The sequence below is a fragment of the Heterocephalus glaber genome, unplaced genomic scaffold (assembly GCF_053883595.1).
Source record: "Heterocephalus glaber isolate CG9 unplaced genomic scaffold, H.glaber_assembly_v1.0 deba00001472, whole genome shotgun sequence".
NCBI lineage: Eukaryota > Metazoa > Chordata > Mammalia > Rodentia > Bathyergidae > Heterocephalus > Heterocephalus glaber.
The window spans coordinates 58,125,920-58,148,863 of NW_028258315.1; the positions used below are offsets into that span (position 1 = coordinate 58,125,920).

Genomic DNA, 22,944 nt, shown 5'->3' on the forward strand with positions numbered 1-22,944 from the left:
AAACACTGTCTTTTCCTCTGCTCTTGAGTTGAGCTTATGTTCTTTAAAATGTTAATGTTAAATAATCTTTCAAAACTCAGTGGACCATGTATGTATGGTTCTATTTCTAGATTATCTGTTTTATTCCATTGATCATATGTCTTTCCTTACGCCAATACTGCCTTGATTACTGTAGCTTTAGAGGAAGTCTTAAAACTAGGTAATAAACATCTTCCAACACTCTTTTTTTTTTTCTTTTTACTTTTCTAGGTCCTTTGTACTCCTAGATAACTTTTAAATTTCATTATCCAATTCTTCATTCATAGCAAGTATACACAGACCTGAATATTTATATATGCCTTGTGTTTTCTAATCCTGCTAAATTCAGATAGAAGTTCTAGGGGCTCCTGAGATTTATTAGTATATTTCTCTGTAGATGATCATTTCATCTACAAGTAAAGATTTTACTTCTACCTTGTCAACTGTATGTTAATTGTGTCTTTTTATTGCTAGACTATTTTTGTTTGGGCCTATGTTTCAGAGTTTAATGGACAGATGAAGAATAGGGATATCTGCCCTTGTTCCCCACCTTAGGGAGAAAGCATCATATCTTTTCCATTCATATAAGGCATTTTTGCTGAAAGTATGGAGTACCTGTCTTATCTGTAGAGAAAGTCTGCTCTACTTCTAGTCTCCTGATAGCTTTTACCATGAACAGCTGTAGAATTTAGTCCAGTACTTTTTCTGTAACTAATGACAGGACCATATGGCTTTTTCCTTTCCTCTGTTAAAATGATGACTTTCGGGGGTGGATCTTCCAATGCTGAACAAACACTGTCATCCCTATAATAAAACCACTTTCTACATCCTGCCAGATCTGACTTCTAATAGTTTGTTTTGTTAAACAAATTTTTATCTATGTCCACACTTTTTTCTTTATTATCTTTATCCAGTTTTAGTATTAGCACAATGTTGATTTCCTAAGATGAGGGGAGAAGTGATCCTTCTTTTTTCTCCTTTAAATATTTGATATAATTCATCAGTTAAAATGTATATGAGCCTATTGTTGTCATATAGATAGGTTTTCAAGCTAAGAATATACTTTCTTTAATAGGTGCTATTCAAATTTTGTATTTCCTCCAGAGTCAGTTTCATTAATTTGCCTTTCAAGGTATTTCTTAGAAGTTGTCAAATTTATTTCAAAAAAGATTTTTGTAATATGCTTTCTATATCCTTTTAAATTCTGTAAAATTGGTGGTAATGCCCTCTAAATTTTGATATTGTAATTTTAAAAATGTACAATTTATATTGTTTAATAGGAAGAAAGGGTCTAAAGGAGTAGGGGAAGTGGGAGGGGTAGGGGAAAGGAAAGAAGGGAAAGAGAAAATATGAGAAAAGAAAAAAAATGGAAACAAAGTCTTTGCAAATAGGGAAGGGTAGAGGGGGTGAAGGGAGGACAGGAAAAGAGGGAAAAAAATAAGACCAAGATACATCATGTAAAGGTACAAGATCCCAATGATGAATATAACTGTATTTTATACCTAAAATGTACCAATAAATTTGATGGAAAAAAGAGAAGTACTAGAATTGGATTAGGAGGTCTTTTAAAGAAAGATAAGAACTTTAAACAGCAGATTTACATCAGTGAATAAGTTGCAGTTAAAGGCTGCTAATTTATGGGAGTTATCCAAATAGTCCTGCAGAAAGTTCAATTTTTTTGGAACACAGATGTTTCTCAGTCCAAGTTCAGGTTTATATTATTTGGGTATAACTTAAAATAAAATAAATTTTTTTAAAACAGAATAAATAAGTTTATAAAAAGTTATGTTCTGCTAGATCTTAAAAGATCAGCTCATTTTTATAAATGTATAACATTATTACTAGAAAAAATATACCTTCAGATATCAACACTATTTGTGAACATACCATGATTGAAAATTTGTTAGTGGGGAAAATATATATGAACTATGTTGAACCTAAAATTAACTTTGTTCATAATTCCATTTTATTGTTTCACTCAACAAAATGTTTGAGGATTTCCAGGTAGTACCTAGTATTAGTGGTACTAATTTTGAAGCAGGAATTGGATTTCTTAAAACTAATTCTTTGCTTGTTTTCTGTTTTTTTATTTTTGGGGGGTTTTTTGGTACCAGAGATAGAACTCAGGACCTTGCACTTGCGAGGCAGGCACCAGAACCACAGAGCTAAATCCCGGGACCGTCTTAAAAGTACTTCTTAAAAAATAGTATATAATTATGTGCATGTATATAAACAGAAGAGGCTATATATAACATATATACCATAGATGGACAGGTTGAGCATTCCTAATCCAAAAATCTGAATTCTGAAGTTCATCAAAAATTTGAGAATTTTTGTTAATGCTCAAAAACTGAATTTTAGAGTATTTTAGATTCTAGATTAGGAATGCTCAACAAATAAATTCTATGCAATTATTCCAAAATCCATGGAAAAATGTAAATCTGAAATACTTCTACTCCTAAGTATTTTGGCTAAGTGATAGTAAACCCACTTACTATATACACAGAAACAGAGAGAGACAGACAGGGGGGAGAAGGAGGGAGGGAGACAAACACTGATATGGATGCAAAGCTTTCTATTGATTCAGACTAGATAAAAATATAAACTATTAGTAGGTCTTGGGTTTTTAATTTTCAATTTTGTTCTAGCAAATTTAAGTTAAATTTCACTCTGCCTTGAAACTAAATGAAATAATGGGAACCATTCTGCAAGGCTTTTTGTTAGTCACAGAGCAGAGAACAGAATTTATACTCCTTGAACCAAGAGGTTAGAACCTTAGATTAGGGTTCAAAAGTTGTCAACTTGCAGATACTTGAAAAACCACGTTGTGTGACCCCTTTGTTTCCTATAGCAGCACAGAGCTGTTTAAATTTTTATCTTCCATTGCTTACTCTACTTTAAGGAAGACAACTGTGATTGATTGATATCTTCAAAGATATTCATTAAGCTACATTTTCTAGGGTAATAACTTTTGCAGATATATATGTACATATTTATTTATATTTATATTCACATTTATATTTACTTGGGGAAAAGTCCCCTTAGGCATTTTCTTCCAAGATATTGGAGTGATTAACAGTTTAGTATGTCCAGCTTTGCTATCTTTTTTATGGCAAAAATAGAAGGCTGTGCTCCTGCTTTGGAGATGTTTGTATCGAGAAGACTTAGCAGCTGAGAGATTCTACACATATGAAAATATCTGGGTTTATTTTGGGGGGGCATATTTGCTGATAGGAAGGCATACTCTTCCTAGAAGAATGATCCAAGGAAGGTTATTCTTGCGTTTGAATAGTAGGGACAGAGGAATGCACAACAATGTAAACTGGAGGATGTTCACTGGCTGACTCCATAAATCCACCTTGCTTCTAGGCTACGCCAGCCTTTAATGTATGTTTTAGTTAGGATTCTTCAGAGAAACAGAACAGTGTAACATACTTCTTCATAGCCCTCACTCCAAAGCCTACTTTAAAGGTCTTCTAGAACTTCAGTTACTTTTAGGTATAGAAACAGAGAGGGGTGGCAGGGATGAGTCCTGAGGAGTCAGAATTGTCTTGTATGGCAGGTGCCCGGGGAGAGGGGGACATTATAATTCCCTCAGGTAATGCAAGTTTAATCTCTGACAAAGGTCAAAAGGCAAATAGCACCGGGAGTGGAACTATTTCTGCAGTGATTGGGAAAACATTCTACACTGGTAAAGAAAATTAATGAGAACTTAGGAGCTTAATAGCCTCAACTTCATCAGGGTCTTCCTACACGTCTCTCAACTAATAGGATCCCATTCTTTTCCAATCAATGCCCTCACTTTAATAGTAGACACTTGGTCAGAACTGAGAGTTCAGTTTGTGCTATAAGCCACTTGCAGGATGAGGTTTTGCATTTGATTTCCAGAAAATTTGGCTACAGGAGATAAGAGCCTCCTTCAGGCACAGAGAGAAGATTTGAAGTAATTTCTACAATGCTTGAACTGCAGATTCAAATCCCTGAGCTCATCCTTTTCTTTTACCTCTTTATTCAGTGACATCAGTAGTAACCAACCAACATGACTATATTAATTAATTTCCCAAATACTTTCCTATGAATCTTACAGCATTACCTTGCTCCTTTCTTCCAAGTGATTGATTAGTAGCATCCAATGCAAATATTGTGGGTATCTCTATAAGTAACACAGGCTATGGACTGTAAGGCGTCTCTTTTCTACTGGAAATAGTGTTGCTGGAATCTTTAAATATAATCAGGTTAGAAAGCTAATTCCAGAAACCTCAGAAGTAACTAATAAAATTCATCATCAAAATTATATTCCTCTGGAATCATTCTCAGTTCCAAAACTGGGTATTAATCAAGATTCTCCAGAAAACTAGAATCAGTAACAGATATGTATCACCCTTCATTTTACATCATTTTTTATTGTATCGGTGAATAAAAAGATTCAAATGCAAGTTCACTTAGTGACAGTCACCTGGCTGATTAAAGGTAGACTTGGCTGATTCAGACAGACCATATACACTGTATTCTCATCATACACTGTTTAATAAATGAAGAATTACTAAATATATGCTTCAACTGTGTGGGATGTCTAAGTAACAGGTAATTCTATTTAACTAAGAGATAGACAATTTAGCAAATGAAATGATTCTGTCTACTGAGTTCAGTGCTCTTTCTTGGAATAAAAACATCTTTCCAGAAGGACTGACCAAGTTGGGAGGTCTCTCATACCTGTGCTTTCACAAACATAGCATTTTGTCAACAGCCAATTTTCATTTAGAAGGAGACTGTCCATCACAGTGCAGCACACTTGAAAGACTCTCACAAAAGCACAGACGAAGTGGTTGCTGACAATTTTACTGATGCAGAAGAAACGCAGGGAAAAATATAAAATTTTCCCCCACACTTCACGAAATAGAAAAAATGTCCAGCAACAAAATATATCTAACATTTGTTTCCAAAGTACCATTTTGATGCCAAATGATGAACTAGAACATAATCAGAAAAATGAGAATTAGGCCATGTTTATCAAAGTAATTACTAGAGAAAATATGAACTTTTAGATACATCTTTTTAAGTCTTCAATTCCTGAAAATAAAAGGAAATTATTGTGTAAATCTTAAAACCTCTTGCTAAATAGTCAGCAAGTAAACTACAAATGTTTTGTTAGTCATAGCTAGTCTCCTGAAACCAAGCTTTGTGTTTGTTTGCTAAAGGCCCCATAGTTAACGATGTAATATTTATAAAGCAGAAAGACCACTGAATTTAGGTTTTCAAATGATAAGGATTTATCAACTGGTCCCATCCTATCTCAGAGTATTTGCATGCTCTGGGATATCTCTTCCTAAAGATTTTCATAGCTAGCTTCTCCTACCCAGTCTGATTTTTAACTCACATAATTCCAGAGAGATAACTATAACCTACTTATGATTGTAGCTTCCCTTCATGCCCACTTACTTCATCCTGTGATCTGTTTTATTTTCTTTAGAGCATAGTATAGCATAGTTATTCAGGGTGGTCTGGGGTTTAATCCTCTTCTTGTTATGTACAACTAACTTAACCTCTCTGCTCCCTGCCCCTATTTTTTCCTCATGTAAAATTGTTCCCCATTGTATAGAGTTCTTGTAAGGATTAGAGGATAGTATGTGGCAACTATTAATACATGGGACAGAATACACTGGGAATTACAAAACCTAAAGGGCTGGGGATTCAGCTCAGTGGTTCTGCTGCCTGCCCCGCAAGTGCAAGGACCCAAGTTTGATCCCCGGTACCCTGCAGCAACTACAAAGGGAGAGGTGAAACCAATCTTTCTTGTTCACACAATTACCCCCAGCATCTAACACAGTGTTTGATATACCCCAGTTGGCACCAGGGACTTGCTGAGTCAATCAACCATTAACCTAGGCTATGTCCCAAAAGATTTAAGCCTCAGTTTTATTATCTGTAAGAGACAAAAACCCCCATCCCACAAGGTGATAAGGAATCAAATGAGAATTTATGTCCCTTTTTCTCCAGCTAGGATGCATATACTCTAGGGAATAAGTTGGAATACTAAGAATCTGTAAAGTTAAAACACATAGCACATATAGCTCATCGAAAGTTTGCCTCTGTCAGAGAATTCAGCTGGAAAAGCAATTTCAAATTTTTCTACTCACAGTAGGGTGCCTTTTAAATTATTAATTTCTATTTTGCTCTTTCTACATTTTTTTCCCTGCTCCCTTGTAAGAAGGCAGTTTTTGTGTTTTATCATTTTACCTCAAGGGTATTTGTGTTACTGGGTGAAAGCAGTTGGTGGCTTTTAGTCTCATGAGAAAAAAAAAAAATCCTACCATGAAAGCTGCGAGCTATTATGTTAACTCTAACACAATCAGAGGAGAAACGATAGAAGTGTAGAGAGGAAGAAAGCTTCCCCTTGATATGGAAGAGATTCATTTTGGTGGGTTGTAACAGGAAAAGAGAGAGGGAATTATTAAGGAAAGCTGAGACACCAGAAAGTCTCCCTAAGGTGAAAAACATAGGATTCTGAGAACTTTAGACAAAGTCAAGTGATAAAGAGCCCAGGCAATACTTGAGACATTCCCTACCAGCCAGACAAACTGGTATGTACAGGATTTGAATACTCACTTATAGAAATAAATGTGTCACTTCTTACAAAGTAGGAGAATAAAAATCACTTCTGCTACATTGGCTTACAAGGTTTAGTCATGTTGGTGCACTGCTGACAAAAGATTGCTTTTCCATGTGAGTCTATTTGTGTGTGTGTGTGTGTGTGTGTGTGTGTGTCTGCATGCACATTACAGCATATGAAACCTTGAAGACTCAAAAAGTTAATGTGCACTTACTGATCTGAAAATGTACTTTAGATTCAAGGAAGCCAGTGGACTTAGCACCAACAGCATGGCAGAATAAACAGTACAAGCCACCCCCATGAAAACCGACTGGACTCCTATTACTGGCAGCAACAAAACAAGTATTCCACCAGAATGACCATTGAGGATTTATTCATATCCATGGCTAGCTGACATGTGTTCTCACTGCATGAACAGGATTCCTTATGTAAATTTATTATGAAATGTTATAGCTTTCCTGGTATAGTAAAGCCTTTACCTGTCACCACCTTTCTTCACTGAAAATGTCCTTTCATTAACATTTCCCATAGGTGGTAATTGAAAGTGTCTCCCCTTGCCCTCTATCTACCAGTAAAAAGTGCCCCTTGAAAATCTGCTTAAAGTGGCTACTAGGCCCTGCAAACACAGCACTTGAGCGTTAAGTATACGGCATGCAGTAATGAACATTGTTGTAGCACCATCTCTCATTGACAGCTATGGTTTGATGTGTCCCCTTCAAAATTTAGGTATTGCCAATGTGATAGTATTAAGAGGGAGGGGCTTAGGAGCTAATTAGGTCCTGACAGCTCCTTTCTTGGTAATGAGATTAAGATTCTTACAAAAGAGGCTTCATGTGATATTCTCTTTTGCCCTCCCACCTTCTGCCATGTGAGGCTCCAGCATCCTCTCTGGAGGATGCAGCTCTCACCAGTGAACAGAACCTGCTGGTGCTTGCTTGACCTCAGCATTTGTAGTCTCCAGAACTTTGAGGGAATAAATTTCTCTTCTTTATAAATCACCTAGTCTCAGGTATTCTATTACAGCACCATAAACAGAGAAAGACAGGGATGGAATTTTGAAACAAAATTGCCAGTGAAGCTTATAATACAGTAAATTATTGCTGTCATCTATATCTACATAATTACATAGTTTTGGGTTCTTGGAAGACTTAATACCCTTAAGTCTTAAGTAAATATTAAGGCACAATTAAGACACATGAGATAAATTTCCTAGACATTGACTGTTATGTTGGAAAATGTTTAACTTGCTTTAATTTGGCTCCATTGTCTCAAATGGATAGAATCAATATAACACCTTTCCTATTAAACTGGGATAAGTATATAAAAGTATAAAACTACATGATAATTTAATGCATACTAATATTAATGTTAATTATAATATACTACCATATGATCCCCACTTCAGAAAGGGGATACATTCAAAGGTAGTGAAATTAGCATACCAGAGAGATACCTGCATACTCATGTTTATTGTAGCACTGTGCACAATAGCTAAGATATGGAATCAGCTTAGATGCCCATCAACAGATGGATAAAGAAAACATGGTATATATACTCATCAGAATATCATTCAGTCACAAAGGATGAAATGGTGTCATTTGCAGCAAAAATGGATGGAACTGAAGGATAATGTGATGTGAAATAAACCAGACACAAAAAGTACCCCATGTTCTCTGTCATATGTGAAAGGTAAAAAAACTCAACCAGAATGTAAAATAGTGGTTAACAGAAATTGGAAGAATGTAGAGGTTGGATAAGTACAGATTGGATTTGGTCAGTGCTCCCTGTATGTGTGGAAATGTCACATCAAATCATCTTAACGTGTACAATTAATACATATCAATAAAAACATTTAAAACTTAAGTTTAAAAATCATTTCTCTATCTCCAAAAAAGTAAAGAAATGTTTAATTTTTTTTTCCTACAAGTGCTTGGCCCTCCTAGATAGTTTTCCCTTTTTATGTCAGCCTCTACCATTCATTTTTGTTAAAGCAAGCATAAAGGTAACAAGTTCACAGGAAATACCACTTAGAGCAGATTCCCTCTCTTGGATCTGAGGGTTTCATGAGGCCTAAATACTTTATAATAGCATCCAAGATGAAAAGCTGCAAAAGGAACCACAGGAGAGAACTTTAATAAACTCTGCTATAGAATTACCCAATTTCTACTTAGGAAATTACATTCAGAGTAAACCACTTGCTGCATACACAGACAAAAAAGCCAAATGGTCAAACATAGGACTAACTGCCTCTGTTCCTTATTTTCTTCTGTCATAAAGTTAATGCAGAAAGAACAGGAAATAAAATTAAGAATTACAAAGTGCAAATTGAGTTTTCTAATTGCTGTGTTTATCTCCAAGGGGAAGAAGGAACAGGCTGGTGACTAGCATGATTTGAACCTCACTGTTATTGCCATCCTCCCAACAATATGAAGAAATGAAACACGTAATAGTTCTCAGAATTTGGTTCTTGGGCCAGAAACAGCATCTTGTGGGGGAGCTTGTTAGAAAAGTAATCACTGAGGCCCCAACCCAGCGGGCCCTACCAGAACTCCACAAGTGAATTCAGCAATGGTTTTTAACCATTGACATTGCAGTGAGGTAGAAGCTTGAGAATGAAGGCATGAATTCTCCAAAAGTGCTGCACAGGAGGGACACCTGGGGCTTTTCCAACTCTTGGGGCAGTGTCTCCCCAATTAAATCATAGTCTCTGGGGGTGGGAATCAGGTATCAGCTGTATTTTTAAACTACTTAGGTGATCGCCAAGTTCAACCAAGTTTGAGAGCCACCAATATAGGGTATCACTTGCTTACTGTCCAGTAGGAAAATCCCAGACCACTGGCTTTTGTTAAAAGTGTAAATAAGGTTCAAAATGTATAATTGATAATGTGAAATAGGAAGAAAAGGTCTAAAGGAGTAGGGGAAATAGGAGGGGTAAGGGAAAGGAAAGAAGGGAAAAGAAAAAACGAGAAAAGGAAAAAATGGAAACAGTCTTTGTAAATAGGGGAGGGTGGAGGGGGTGAAGGGAGGGCAGGGGAATGAGGAAAAATGAACCAAAATTCATCATGTAAAGGTACAAGATCCCAAGGGTGAATGTAACTGTATTGTATACCTAAAATGTACCAATAAACTTAATGAAAAAAAAATAAAAGGTAGAGGTTAGCTTTCTATTCTGCCAGGTATATCCCACCTCAGGGTCCAATACTCTCTGAGGCTTAAGAGCTTTCCCCCATCTATTAGTCTCAATCATGTGCCTCTTCTCATTTCCTTCATAGCATCTATCCTGTCAATAATTATGTTTTTATGTGTGTAATATCCATCTCCTTGAATAGAGCTGTAACGACAGGGCACAAATTTTGTCTTTCTTGTTCAGTATTGCTTCAGCAGTGACTAGTGCCTGGGATACAATAAGAACTAACATAGTTATCCATTGAATGAATATATTTTGCCATAATCCATACAAGGACAAGACAATTAAGGTCCTTTCTTAGCTACTGTGTTTCCATGACCTGCCCAAAATTACATAAGTAAAGGAGTTCAAAACAATGAACTCCATAATATATCAACTTCACCTTTTAAATTCTAGCACCATAAACTTACGATCATTTGAAATTTTTTAAAATTTATTTAAATAAGCACATAGACTAATCCCCTTGAACTTACTTGTGGTCTACCCCTTCATACTTGTATGGCTTTCCTTTTTCTCAGATACACATGTAAAAATCCTTTTTAAAATTTAACTTCAGATAAGATCATTTGTAGAGTAATCTTAATTGACCTTGACCTATTTTCTCTGATTGCCATTCACAAAATTCAGTTTAAATTTTCTTTTAGTGTTATCGTGATCCATCTTTTGTGTAAGTACTGTAAACAGAATTACCCATTGGACATATATCAAAGGCAGGTGGGAAGTATCTTATATTTATTACCTGCCATTTTTTTCCTTAAAAAATCATTTTTACTATATTACTTAAACCTAAAGGAGTAACTTAACTCATTCATCATTGCATTTCCTGAGAATTATATCATATAGTTGAGTCAGTAACTATGTAATTTAGTTTTAAAACTGATAGCAAAAACATGTTAGGTACAATAATGAATGTATAAAAGTGTTATTATAGACCTTGTGTAGTTATACTCTTGCTATCATTCTGCCCTGCTTTACAAGAACACGAGAACAGTTTGCATACATTTTCTGTAAGAGTTTAATACATTTTACACCCGACTACCCCTCAAATCCTCTAAAATTTTAAGCTCTTAATACCTTGCAATAAATATACAGAAAGGGGACTCTAGAAATACACAATGATTCCTTGTAAGAGAATGAGGGATCACTGAAATATTTAAACAAGAGGTTTTGTTAACACTATCTTATTAACCCACCTTCCATGGCCTCCCTGTTTCCCTTATAGACATTTTTCCTCTCCTTTTTCAATCCATATTACTTCACTGAGAAATCAAGATTTTTTAAAGGTTGGCTTTACTGAGACCTAATTGAAACCACACAAAATTGCACATATTTAATGTGAACAATTTGATAAAATTTGAAATATGTATTCATCTGTGAGATTAGCACCACAATTAGGATAGCAAATACTCATCATCCTCAGGGAAATGAGGGATTAACTATATAAGAGGAAGGAAAGGTTATGACCCACTCAGGGACAACAAAACTCTTGGTTTAGGAAACTGAGAGACAACAATCTTTCCTTTACCCACATTTCCAAAAAATTCAAACTCTTCAAATAAAGGATCATTAAGAATAAAAAAATCTGTAACTTGTTTTCTTCTCTCTTCACAGTACTCAGCCGTTCAAATTTGGCAAAGGCTGCTGTAACTGACCACATCCTTCTCAAAAGTGGTCAGTCTCATTTGTTTTTCCAAGATAGAAAACAAAAATCCCCAAAAGATATCAGAAGCTAATAGAAGTTTCTCCTGTATGGGCAACACAAAAAGAGAACTACACTGTTCTAACATATATCCGTATCTCAAAGTTACTAATAAAAATCTGGCAAATTAGAATTGGACATTATAAAAAGTAGTCTTCTGTAACAATGTATCCCACCCATTCATCATAAAATTTATTACTGTAGCATATCACTCTGTTAAATTTACAAATCCTTAAGCACTTAAAATATTAACGGATTTTGACAATGTAATGTGTATATTGAATAAAAATTGTTACCTAGAAATAAGAAAATACATTAGCCAGATAATTTCAAACTAAGAATCATATAGTGAAAGTGGAATTCTTAAAATAATAAGATCAAAACAAACATGATCTCCACCATCTATATCTATGACCAAAGTTCTAACTGATATAGATATAAAAAAACACTAAGAAAATGCATGTGGGGAAAATTAGTCACAGACAGTAGTAGTCTAATCCTTGAAAGAGCAAAAGCATCAAGTTAGAGTGACTCTTGTACACTGTTGGTAGGAATGTCAATTGATATAGGCATTATGGAAAATAGTATGAAAAAACCCTAAAATTAAAATTCCAGGAGTCTGCAATCGCACTTCTGGTTATATCTTCAAAGAAAAGAAACAAGTATCATGAAGAGAGATCTGCATCCCTCCATGGATAAATGGAAGAAACTTTGATATACACAGGTATTACGGAAATTATATCATGACGTATTCAGCCTTTGAAAAGAAATAAATAATGTCATTTGTGACAACATGAATAAACCTGAAGGATATGAAGCTAAAGAAAATAATTCAGGCACCAAAAAGTACATATTGTCTGATCTCACTCACATGGAACCTAACAGTCAAAGTCACAGAAATAGAACAGTAGTTGCAAGGGACTGGGGCCCCTGAGGGGCAGAAGGGAAAAATGGAGAAATATTGGTCAAATGGAACAGTTATAAAATGAGTAAATTCTGGGGTTCTGACTATAGCATGGTAAGTATAGTTAACAATACTTAATTGTTTACCTGAGATTTGTTAACAGTAGATTTTAAGTGTCCACCACAAGTACACCTAACTACACGTGATGATGGTTGTGTTAATTTCATCAAGATAATTATTATGAAATGTATACAAAGACATTCTGTTCTCAATTATACTAAAATGTATGAAATATTAAGAACTTAACAAGGGACATATTTTACATAAAATTATCAAATTTTATTTGAAAGTATAAATCTCAAATTGAGGACAGTAGATATGTTTGATTGTAATATCAATCCAAATCTATTTTTAGGGAAAAGAATGATATGGTGAGTGACTGCATTTGGAATAAATTTTTTTTTTTTTTGGTACTGGGGATCCAACTCGGATCCTTCCACTTGCAAGGCAGGTGGCAGAACCACTGAACTAAATCCCCGGCCCCTAGAATAAATTTTTTAAAATAGAATTGATGATGATGATCCTAAGAGTCACTTGGGAAAAGGGAAAAAGCCTTAAGAAGCGATGTCAGTAAATAATACTAATAAAATGAATCTAGATAGGATAGGAAAGGTGTCAAGGATAAAACACAGCTACAGCATCTTCTTTTCTGTTGAGCCTCCAGAATCCATCAATGTTCTTTACATAGACCAGGCATCAACTTTGTATAGAATGAATAAATCCAGCTTAAAACTATACAATGCCAATACCCAACAGGTAAATACTATGAATAGACATAGGTAAAGGCTATGAATAGACATGCTTATAAGAGAAACTACAAGTTGAAAATAGTGATATAATGAAATGTTTAGCCAGAATTATTTATATAAAAGTAAGAAATAAGTACAATTTAATTCTAAAACTCAAATAGAGAGTAAACCAGAAAAACCTAGTATACTGCTGAAAACAGGTTCTTCCTTTTTAAATCAACCATTTTGGAAATAGGATTTTTATATCCAAAGAAATGTGACCTCCTTGGATACAATAATTCATTTACAGTGGACCCTTGACTTGTGAACTCAAGTCATTTGCAAGAGCTGGTTGTAACTTAAGTTGGTTGTAAGTCAAGACTTTTTTCCCATAAGATATAATAGAAATACCCACAATTCATTCCAAACCTCCCAAACCACCCCTTAACTAACATTTTCATAATAAAAAGGGTTATATAGCGTGTGTAATTTACTAGAGACACCAATAATTTTCCCACTGTATTCACCCAAAAGTTGTAAAATGTGCCTAGTTTACCAGAAACAATCATTTCATACTATACTCACCATTGCATATTGTATAACCATTTCATACTGTACTCACCATTCAAGTTGACATCTTTGGCTTGCAGGAAGGGAGGATGAAATGGAAGGTGGTTATTGTTTGGAAGGAGAGTCCTCTTCCATAAGAACATCAGGAATCTGGCTCTCTGGTGTCCTTTCTCTCCTTGGGAGAATCTGTAGCTCACTGAGACCTACTTCTGGCTCACTAGGTCTCAACCTTTTCACAACTAAAATCTGGTCTAAAGTTACCTGTTTCTCTCTTTTCTTAAACACTGCTCTGTGGTATGACATGATATTGTCATTAAGCAAGTGAATGCAATGATTGACTTCTTCTCTGTCTTGGTGGGTCTTCTCTACAAATGTTTGTAGCTCTGTCCATTTTTTCAGGATTTCCTCTATTTTGGAGGAAGAACTTTGTTGCACTGATTGTTGATACTCCCCCTCTCCCCTCCCTCCTCTCTTCCTCCATCTTTGGTTCCCTTCCATTTTGTACAAGGTTTCCCTTTTTCCTATTATCTGTTTTACCTTGCTCTTTATGTTTTGTGTTTCTTATATAAGAGAAACCAAGCGATATTTAAGCTTGTGTTTCTATTTCATTTAACATTATGGTATCAAGGTGCATCCATTTTCTTACATATGACTCAAGTTTATCTTTATGGCAGAGTAGTACTTCATTGTGTGTAAATACCACATTTTATCCATTCACTTGTTCATGGACATAGAGGCCACTTCCAAGATTTAGCTATTATGAATTGTGCTGCTATAAACATGTGTCACTGTAATATGATGTCTGAGGAAAGTCTGTATTACAGACTCTACACTTTTTTAAAATTTATTTTTCAAGTCACAAAAACCTGTGTTAATTTTTCTAGATCACTTTCCAGATACACTTGCTTGTACCTCTCCAATTAAAGACTCCTCTGAAGGTAGATGGCATTTTTCAGGTTGAGTTGATCTTTCCTGAGATCAGGCCACAAGGCCCTATGGCTACCAAATTTCTGGGGCCAGAGTCTTGAGCATACACATCTGAAACCAGCATCTGTGACCAAATAAAATGAGTTTCTCACACTGGAGACCGTTCCACACCAGCAGGGCTCAAGATCTTTCCCCATAAAGGTTACCTTCTGAAGTTATAACCAGTGACATTTCCTTATGAAAATGATAATGAGGAAGAGAGAAGATTTAACACCTTCTGTTCTGGGACCTCAGAGATGGCAGATATGCTTATATACAGTGGACCCTTGATTTATGAACTTCTTGGCCAAGGGCTGCTTGTAACTAAGTCGATACAGCTGAGATCTGGATGTTTACCAGGGTAGGCACTATAGATAACAAGAGGCAGATGATTCTTCTATTAACCTAATTAACCCAAGTTGTTCATATGTTGGGCCGGTTGTAACTTGAGGGTCTACTGTATTTCAGACAAGAATGAAGAACATTATGCCTATATATTACATGTAAACACTTCTATAGTTTAATAACAAAAACAAAACAAAACCCCTATGTGAACAAGACGAGATCACAGATATGAAGGGGTGGAGACAAAACCTCACATTATTGGTAAAAATATTTTCTTTTCTTTTTTTTTTTTTTTTAAGACAAGGTCTTGCTCTGTAGTCCCACCTGGCTTTGAACTCATTATGCAGCCCAGGCTGACCTCGAACTTATGATCATCCTGCCTCAGCCTCCCAAGTGCTGGGATTACAGGAATGCACTACCAGGCCCAGCCTAGCTAAGAATATTTTCAAAAAAGTATCTTACCTATCTCAACTCGGATGCCCACCGCAACTCTGCAGCATGGAGAAGGTAAATTGGCTTCAAGTTTTGGCTGGACCTGCTCCCTGAAGTTGTGCAGCCAGCATCCTGCCACATGGGCTTTCTGAGAACAGAAGCCATGGGGAAGTCCAAGAGATCTGTGCCGGGAGGACGTGACAGTACACAGGCACACATGTGGGCTCGTTCCTGCCACTGCAAATGGACAATGCCAAGGAAGGGAGCCTTCCCAGAAGACACAGTGAGCCTGCACTGCTTCTGACAGCCCAGTAAGGGTCACTTGTGACGCCTCTTCATTCCTTTCCTATCATCTTCCCTCCAACAGCATCGTGAGAGAGGGTAACCTTTCTTCTCTCATGTATTCTAATTCTTTGCTACTCACTGTGGGGTCTGTAGCCCAGCAGCACGTCTCTCATGTGGGGACTTGGTGGAAATGCAGCAACTCAAGTCCCAGCCCATTTGCTGAGTGAGCACTATACCTAGATCTCCAGGTGGACATTATGAGCATGCACACCTGAGAAGGCTGCTCTGAGGTACACCTGGCTTTCCACTTGCTTCAGCCCCTTTTCTGAGCATATTTTCTCCATCTCTAGGCTTTGGCTGGAACCTGGCTTTCTTTTTGACGGCACTACTTTGTGACTTCTTTCATGTAAAGTCTGTCTACTATCACCTGTCCTTGGATTTCAGAGACAAGAGAATTACGGTGATGTTTCATTAAAGCATACTACAACACTGATTCTGTGCCAGGCATTACCTCACTGAAGCTCATTGCAGCTAGTGAAGAAGATGCTGTTATTTCCAGTGTAGAGAGGAGGAAGAGATCAGGTCTTTGAAAGGTGTGGTGTCCTGAGTTAACATTACACATCTAGTAAGTGTCAGAGCTGCAATTTGAACTTCTGCTTGTCCAAGTCCACAGGCTTTACCACTGGTGCCTGTCTCCCCATGGCCACTCCTGAGCTGAATTTCTCAGCTTTTTTCCAATCACCCTTTTTTGCCTTTTGCACTGATTTTCATTGTTGCTGTAAATATTATCACAAGATTCCCAGTTTACAGCAACACACATGTATCCCTCACAATCGTGTAGGTCAGAAGTTCAGGGAGGTTGGCTGGCTTCTCTGCTCTGATCTTAAAAGGCCAAAATCAAAGTCAGCTGACCCAAATGTTCTTGAGGAGAATTTGCTTCCAGGATCCTTTAGGTTTTAGATGCAATTCAGTTCCAAGTGGCCAAAGAACTGAAGTCCCTGTTTTCCTGCTAGCAGCTAGCCAGCAGATTTTCTCACTTTCTAGAGGCCACCATGTTCCCTGGGTTTTGACTTCCATCATTGTTAAATCCAGCAAGAGTAGTTTATGCTTTGAATTTCTCTAACCTGTCCTTCTGCAGAGCCTTCCTTGTTCCCACCTGCAGAAAGTTCTTGCTTTTAAAGTTCTTGCTTTTAAATCACTTGCTGCGATTAGATTAGACCTACCTGGTATAGCTCTAGAATGATTTCCATTTTGTAAGGCTCATAGCCCCAACTGCAAAGCCCCTTTTACCTTATTTGTAGGTTCTGGGTTTTAGACCACGGACACCTTTGGGCAGCCTTTCTTCCTTCCATACACAGAAGCTCACACTACTCAGTAGCATCCTCATTCTCTCTTGTTTTGTGTCATTAATATTTTTTACTCTTTTTGCAATCATCTAACATTGTGTCTGGCTCTCTGACATTCTCCTCCTGTCTCTTCCCTGCCATCACCCAAGGATACATTAGTGACCACTCCAGTGACCTTCTGTCTTACTGCCAAGTATTTTCACTCCCAATCCACTTTTCATGGTCATCATTTGCTGAGCTGTCAGCAAGAGGGAACCTGTAGTAAGGAGCAGAAAGTGGCACCCACTTACAAGGCAAAATTTTACTGTGAAATTCTAGGTTTTTATTTGATAGTTTATGTATGCAAAGTGGATTAAAATCAAATTTAAGAAACATGAATACCTGGTAATAGAGGATATGATTTTATAGCATCCATCAAAACATGTCAGTAAGCTGATTTAAAAAAAACAAACAAAGGTAAACAGTTTCATAGCCTCAAACATCAGATTTGAATATAAAGAAATATGATTTTGCAATGAAACCTGTTAACAGTCCTGTGGAATGACAGGAATTGATTTTGGCATCTACATTTGAATTCTCCTGCTGCTTTTAAAAACATATTAAACAGGAGATCAGAACTAAATTTGGTTACATCAATGCACTTTTAGAGAGGAGTGTGATTTACATGCTATATAAAACCCATTTTCTCCATTAAGGGATAGAGGAGTGGGCCATTTCTTCAATGAAGTCACACATGATCTCACTTACAGAGGAGCCACAAAGATGCTGCTGCACATAACGAAGACTTAATGCTCAGTTTTTCCCTGTGGGTTACTTTACTGTATTGATTTCCTTATGGAAGGTATAAATCATATCCTAGCAAGCATCAATCAATTGCTTCAGGATTGCCAGAAAACTGCAAGCCATGGTCCTTCATGTGTACCAGAGGAGATGGGACAAATTTTTACATGATATTTTTACATATTACTTGTAAAAATAAAATGAGGCATGAGAAAAGATTTTTTAAAAATAATAATTGGAGGGCTGGGGATTTAGATCAGTGGTTCTACCACCTGCCTCGCAAGTGCAAGATCCCAAGTTCAATCCCTGGTACCAAAAAAACCAAAAAACAAACAGCAACAAAATAATAATAATAATTGGACTTTGTGGGGAGCGGTGTCAGCCAAAAAGCTTCATTTTAATTTTACCCTTTGTTATAAATAGCCAGGAGACTATGTAATGGGGAACCGTGGAGACTAACTCCGATGTTTCCCTTTAGAGTTTGCCCTAGCAACAAGGTGAACCTTCTGTAACCCCAGGAAACAAAGTAGCCCATGAGGGCGAGGAGTGTCTAGAAAACTAGCAAACAACGAAGCAGGTGTTTTGGATAAAGATCATGGTTAATGACCTAACTCACTGAGTGTATAAAAGAGAGGTGAAAATAAACTTGCTTGCTCAGACTTGGGAGCCCTCCCGACTCTGTCTCTTCTCTTGATTTTTCTCAGTCCTCCTTTCCCCCATTCAGGAACTGTTCGACTGGTGACGGCTGGTCCGCCACAGGACTTGATTTTGCTTCCCTAAATCCCACCAAACAGCCCAGATAATTTGTAAACAAGTACATAAAGTAGGATTCTTATTAAAAGATTTACTTGTAAGGAGAGTCCCATGACTCAACAGTTTTGGAGTCATGATCATGAACTGGAATGTTTAATGAACATCTCTATTGTGATAATGACGATCATAATTGGACAGTAATTCTGTCCAGTGCTCCCTTCTACCTGCTACTATGCAACTAGGTTGAAATTTTCAGTTCTCAAGATCAAACTGTAAGGTACTCTACCACTGAGCTATATCCCCAGACTTTTTTATTTTTTATTCTGAGATAGGATCTCACTGAGGTGTCCAGGGGGAACTCCAATTTGCAATTCTCCTGCCTCAGCCTTCCTCAGTGCTGGGATTAAAAGTATGCACCATTGTGCCAGGACACTATATTGAATTTTGATGAAGGAAAACAAGAGAGAGAAAGATAAATGGGAAGGAAAAGAAAGAACTGCGATTTTAACCTTCAAAAACTTTGTTTTGCTTTCCCCTTCCTTACTTCTCATTTCCCAGCACAAGAATATTACCTCAAATTAAAAGTCAAATTTTGTCATTCATTAAGAATTCATAGCTGCTTGGAACACTTTATGGCTCTAAGAGCCCTTTAGTGACTCAGGGGGAAATGCTTCTAAATGGCTAAAGTGAGAGCCAAAGTTGGAGTCACATCCCCAAAATCTCTCTGAAATGGGCTCTGATCCAAAAGGATAAGGTAGCAATTTACTCCCTTTTCATTGTATTCCCTGTAAAAAAATCTACATAAACACCAAAGGAAATAATCTATATTATATATTATCTTCTCAGTGAACAGTAATCCTAATCATTTCAAAAGTGCAAATGCCTACAGAAATTTGGAGCAGTGGTAATCATTAAAATCTCTACCAATAGCGTAGTCATTGAAAAACCATTGGAGCAAACTACCCCTTCAAGAATTTTAATTTGCAATCAAGTCAAGAGCCATTCTAGTGAATGGAGAAGCTGGTTAGGGGACCAAAGTTCAACACAAAGTGGGAAAGCAACACAAAAAGGACGCTGGGAAGACTATCTGGGAGCCTAACAGACAAAGCCGTTCTATCAAGTTTTGCAAGTTATTAAATGAGGCCCCATCAGATGAATCCCCTTCAGGCAGTCTCCCTCAAACAGGCAAATCATACTCTTTTTTTCCCTTTCCTTTTCTTTTTATTAGTACATATTTGTCATACATCTTGATCACATTCACATTGGGAATTTGTACTTGTACATAATATATCTTGGTTCTTTTTTTCCCCCCAAAAAAGGTAAAAGGGTTTCTTTTTACCTCACAATCTCACCAGAATTTGTATTGGTTGATTTTTTGATGATGCCATTCTTTCTGGAATGATGGAATCTCAGTGTTCTAATTTGCATTTCTTGGCCAGTCGCACATAAAACACTGAATCAGCCCGCTGCAGACAGGCAGGTCTGCGGACGTGGTCCTGAGGTCGCCAGTTGTGCTGAAAACACTGAATCAACCCACGCCCTGGCAGCAATCCACCGGACCCCCGCCCCCCCCCACTCCTTTGGCCTCTTCTCTGTACAGCCACCTGGTTCCACACTACAAAGACGCAGAGGACACTGGACCACAAGACCACTGTACTAGAGCTAATCAAGTTCTCAGCATTCAAAGAATTGCTGCCCAGAGGTAGGGGCTTCTGAGCCGCTGTCCCACTGCTCCTAGTCCAAAGGAAGGGGCTGCCCAGCCACCATCCCTCCCACCACTTCCAGCCCAGAGGAAAGGGCTTTTGGGCTGCCGTCCAACCTGCCACTCCCGGCTCAGAGGTAGGGGCTTCTGAGCCACCATGCCACTGCTCCTGGTCCAGAGGAAGGGGCTTCTGGGCCTCTAAACATCCTGCTGCTCCCACCCCAGGGGAAGGGGCTTTCAGGCCACCATCCCTACTGCCACTCCCAGCCCTTGGCCCACCTCTCCCAGCTCAGAGGAGGTGAGCCACGTGGATGTCAACAGCACCCACACTGCCTTCCCAGTCAAAATGAGAAAACATGTAAATAAGTCTCAAAACCAGACTTCCAGATCACCTACAGCAACCCCAAAGGGAAATGAGATGGAACACTCTGATACTTAGCCACCTGGACCCACTGAACTGGTGAAAGAAGGGGATCTGGAAAAAATGAAATCAGAAATAATTTCTCAGATAACAGGAGAGATTGTGCTCCTAGTGCAAGACATGATTAATAAATCTAGAGAGGAGCTGAGGAACATGATGGAATCCCAACACAGGAAACAAATAGAATCCATAAAACAGATGCAAATAGATTTCAAGGAGATCAAAAACTCCGCTGAAATTCTACACAGCAGAATGAGCCATTGTGAGGGCAGAATTTCAGATATAGAAGATAAGATTACAATTAATGATGAGGAAAAGAAAAATTGCTTCAAAATTATAAGGGAACAAGAGAAATCAATCCAGCCGCTGCTAGACAATGCAAAGAAGAATAACATATGATTGATCAGAGTCAAGGAAGAAACAGGAGAGAGTGCAGATGACGTAAAAAGAACTCTTCACAGAAGTAATGACAGAAAACTTCCCAAGCAGGGGAAAAGAACTTGACATACAGATAAGTGAGGCATATAGGACTCCAAATAGCCTTGATCAAAAAAAAAAAAAATCTACACATAGGCATATAATAGTTAGGATTCCAGAAACTCAACAGAAGAACAAAGTTCTACAAGCAGTGAGAGAAAAGAAACAAATCACATACAAAGGAAAGCCCATCAGAATCACAACAGACTTCTCAACACAAACCATCAAGGCAAGAAGAGCTTGGAGTGACATATTCCAAGCCCTAAAAGAAAACAGCCTCCAACCCAGATTGATGTACCCTGCAAAATTATCTTTCAAAATTGATGGAGAAATGCGATACTTTTGTGACAAAGAGCACCTTAGGAACTTTGTGAATACCAAACCAGCATGCCTAACAATTTTACACAATATCCTAGGAAAAGACAATGAGGATTATAGGCCCAAGAAACCCAGCAGAATGAATCCAGTGAGCACAACAAGAAATTAAATGGAAAGAGGAGGAATCCAACAAAAAGAAAAAGTCATGACAATGATAAGTCAATATGTTTCAGTTATAACCATCAATGTTAATGGTCTCAATTCACCAATCAAAAGAAACAGACTGGCAGAATGGGTCAAGAAGCAAAATCCAACAATGTGCTGCATACAAGAAACACATTTATTGCAAAAGGAAACCCATAGACTGAAAGTTAAAGGGTGGAAAATGATACTCCATGCGACAGGAACCCCCAAAAAAGCAGGAGTAGCCATCCTCTTTGCAGATCAAGTAGATTTCAAACCAACACTGATTAAGAGAGACAAAGAAGGATACTACATCCTTGTAAAGGGAACAATCCAAGAGGAAGAGATGACAATCATAAATATCTATGCAAAAAACACTAGTGCACCCAACTATATAAAACAAATACTAACAGACATGAAAAGTCATATATGCAATAATACAATTGTAGTAGGGGACTTCAACACCCCACTGTCACAAATAGGTAGATCAACTAGACTGAAAAATAAGCAATGAAATACTAGAACTCAATCGAACTCTTGAACAAATGAACTTAACAGATGTTTACAGAGTCTTCCACCCCACAAAATCAGAATACACATTCTTCTCAGCTGCACATGGGTCATTCTCCAAAATAGACCACATACTCACACATAGAACATGTTTAAGTAAGTGCAAAGGAATTGAAGTTATTCCCTGTATATTATCAAACCATAGTGTGATGAAATTGGAGATCCATAGCAAAAGAAACTCAAAAAATTTCATAAACATGTGGAAATTGAACAACACACTTCTGAATAACCACTGGGTCACAGAGGAAATTAAAGAAGAAATCAGACAGTTCCTTCAATTAAATGACAATGACAATACAACATATCGCAATCTATGGGACACAATGAAAGCAGTCTTACGAGGGAATTTCATAGCAGTGAATACGCTTATTAGGAAAACAGAACGAGCCCAATGAAACAACCTGATGCTGAACCTCAAGCTTCTAGAAAAAGAAGAGCAGGACAACCCCAGAGCTCATACGAGGGAGGAAATTATAAAGATTAGAAGAGAAATCAATGCAATGGAGACTAAGAGAATGATACATAAAATCAATGAAGCCAGGAGTTGGTTCTTCGAAAGAATCAACAAAATTGACAAACCCTTAGCCAAT

At 37.3% G+C, this 22,944-nt stretch overlaps 1 long non-coding RNA gene across 1 annotated transcript in view; it reads right to left on the bottom strand.

Moving 5' to 3' along the window:
- The window catches only part of LOC110351070 (uncharacterized), a 115,913-nt gene extending 98,466 nt beyond the window's left edge, over window positions 1-17,447 (bottom strand). Inside the window, exons 1-2 of the long non-coding RNA XR_002398085.2 lie at window positions 15,944-17,447; window positions 15,550-15,667 (exon numbers count right to left, since the gene is read on the bottom strand). This is a non-coding gene — a long non-coding RNA (uncharacterized LOC110351070). The remainder of the gene's footprint in view (window positions 1-15,549; window positions 15,668-15,943) is intronic.
- Between the last annotated feature and the right edge of the window lie 5,497 nt (window positions 17,448-22,944).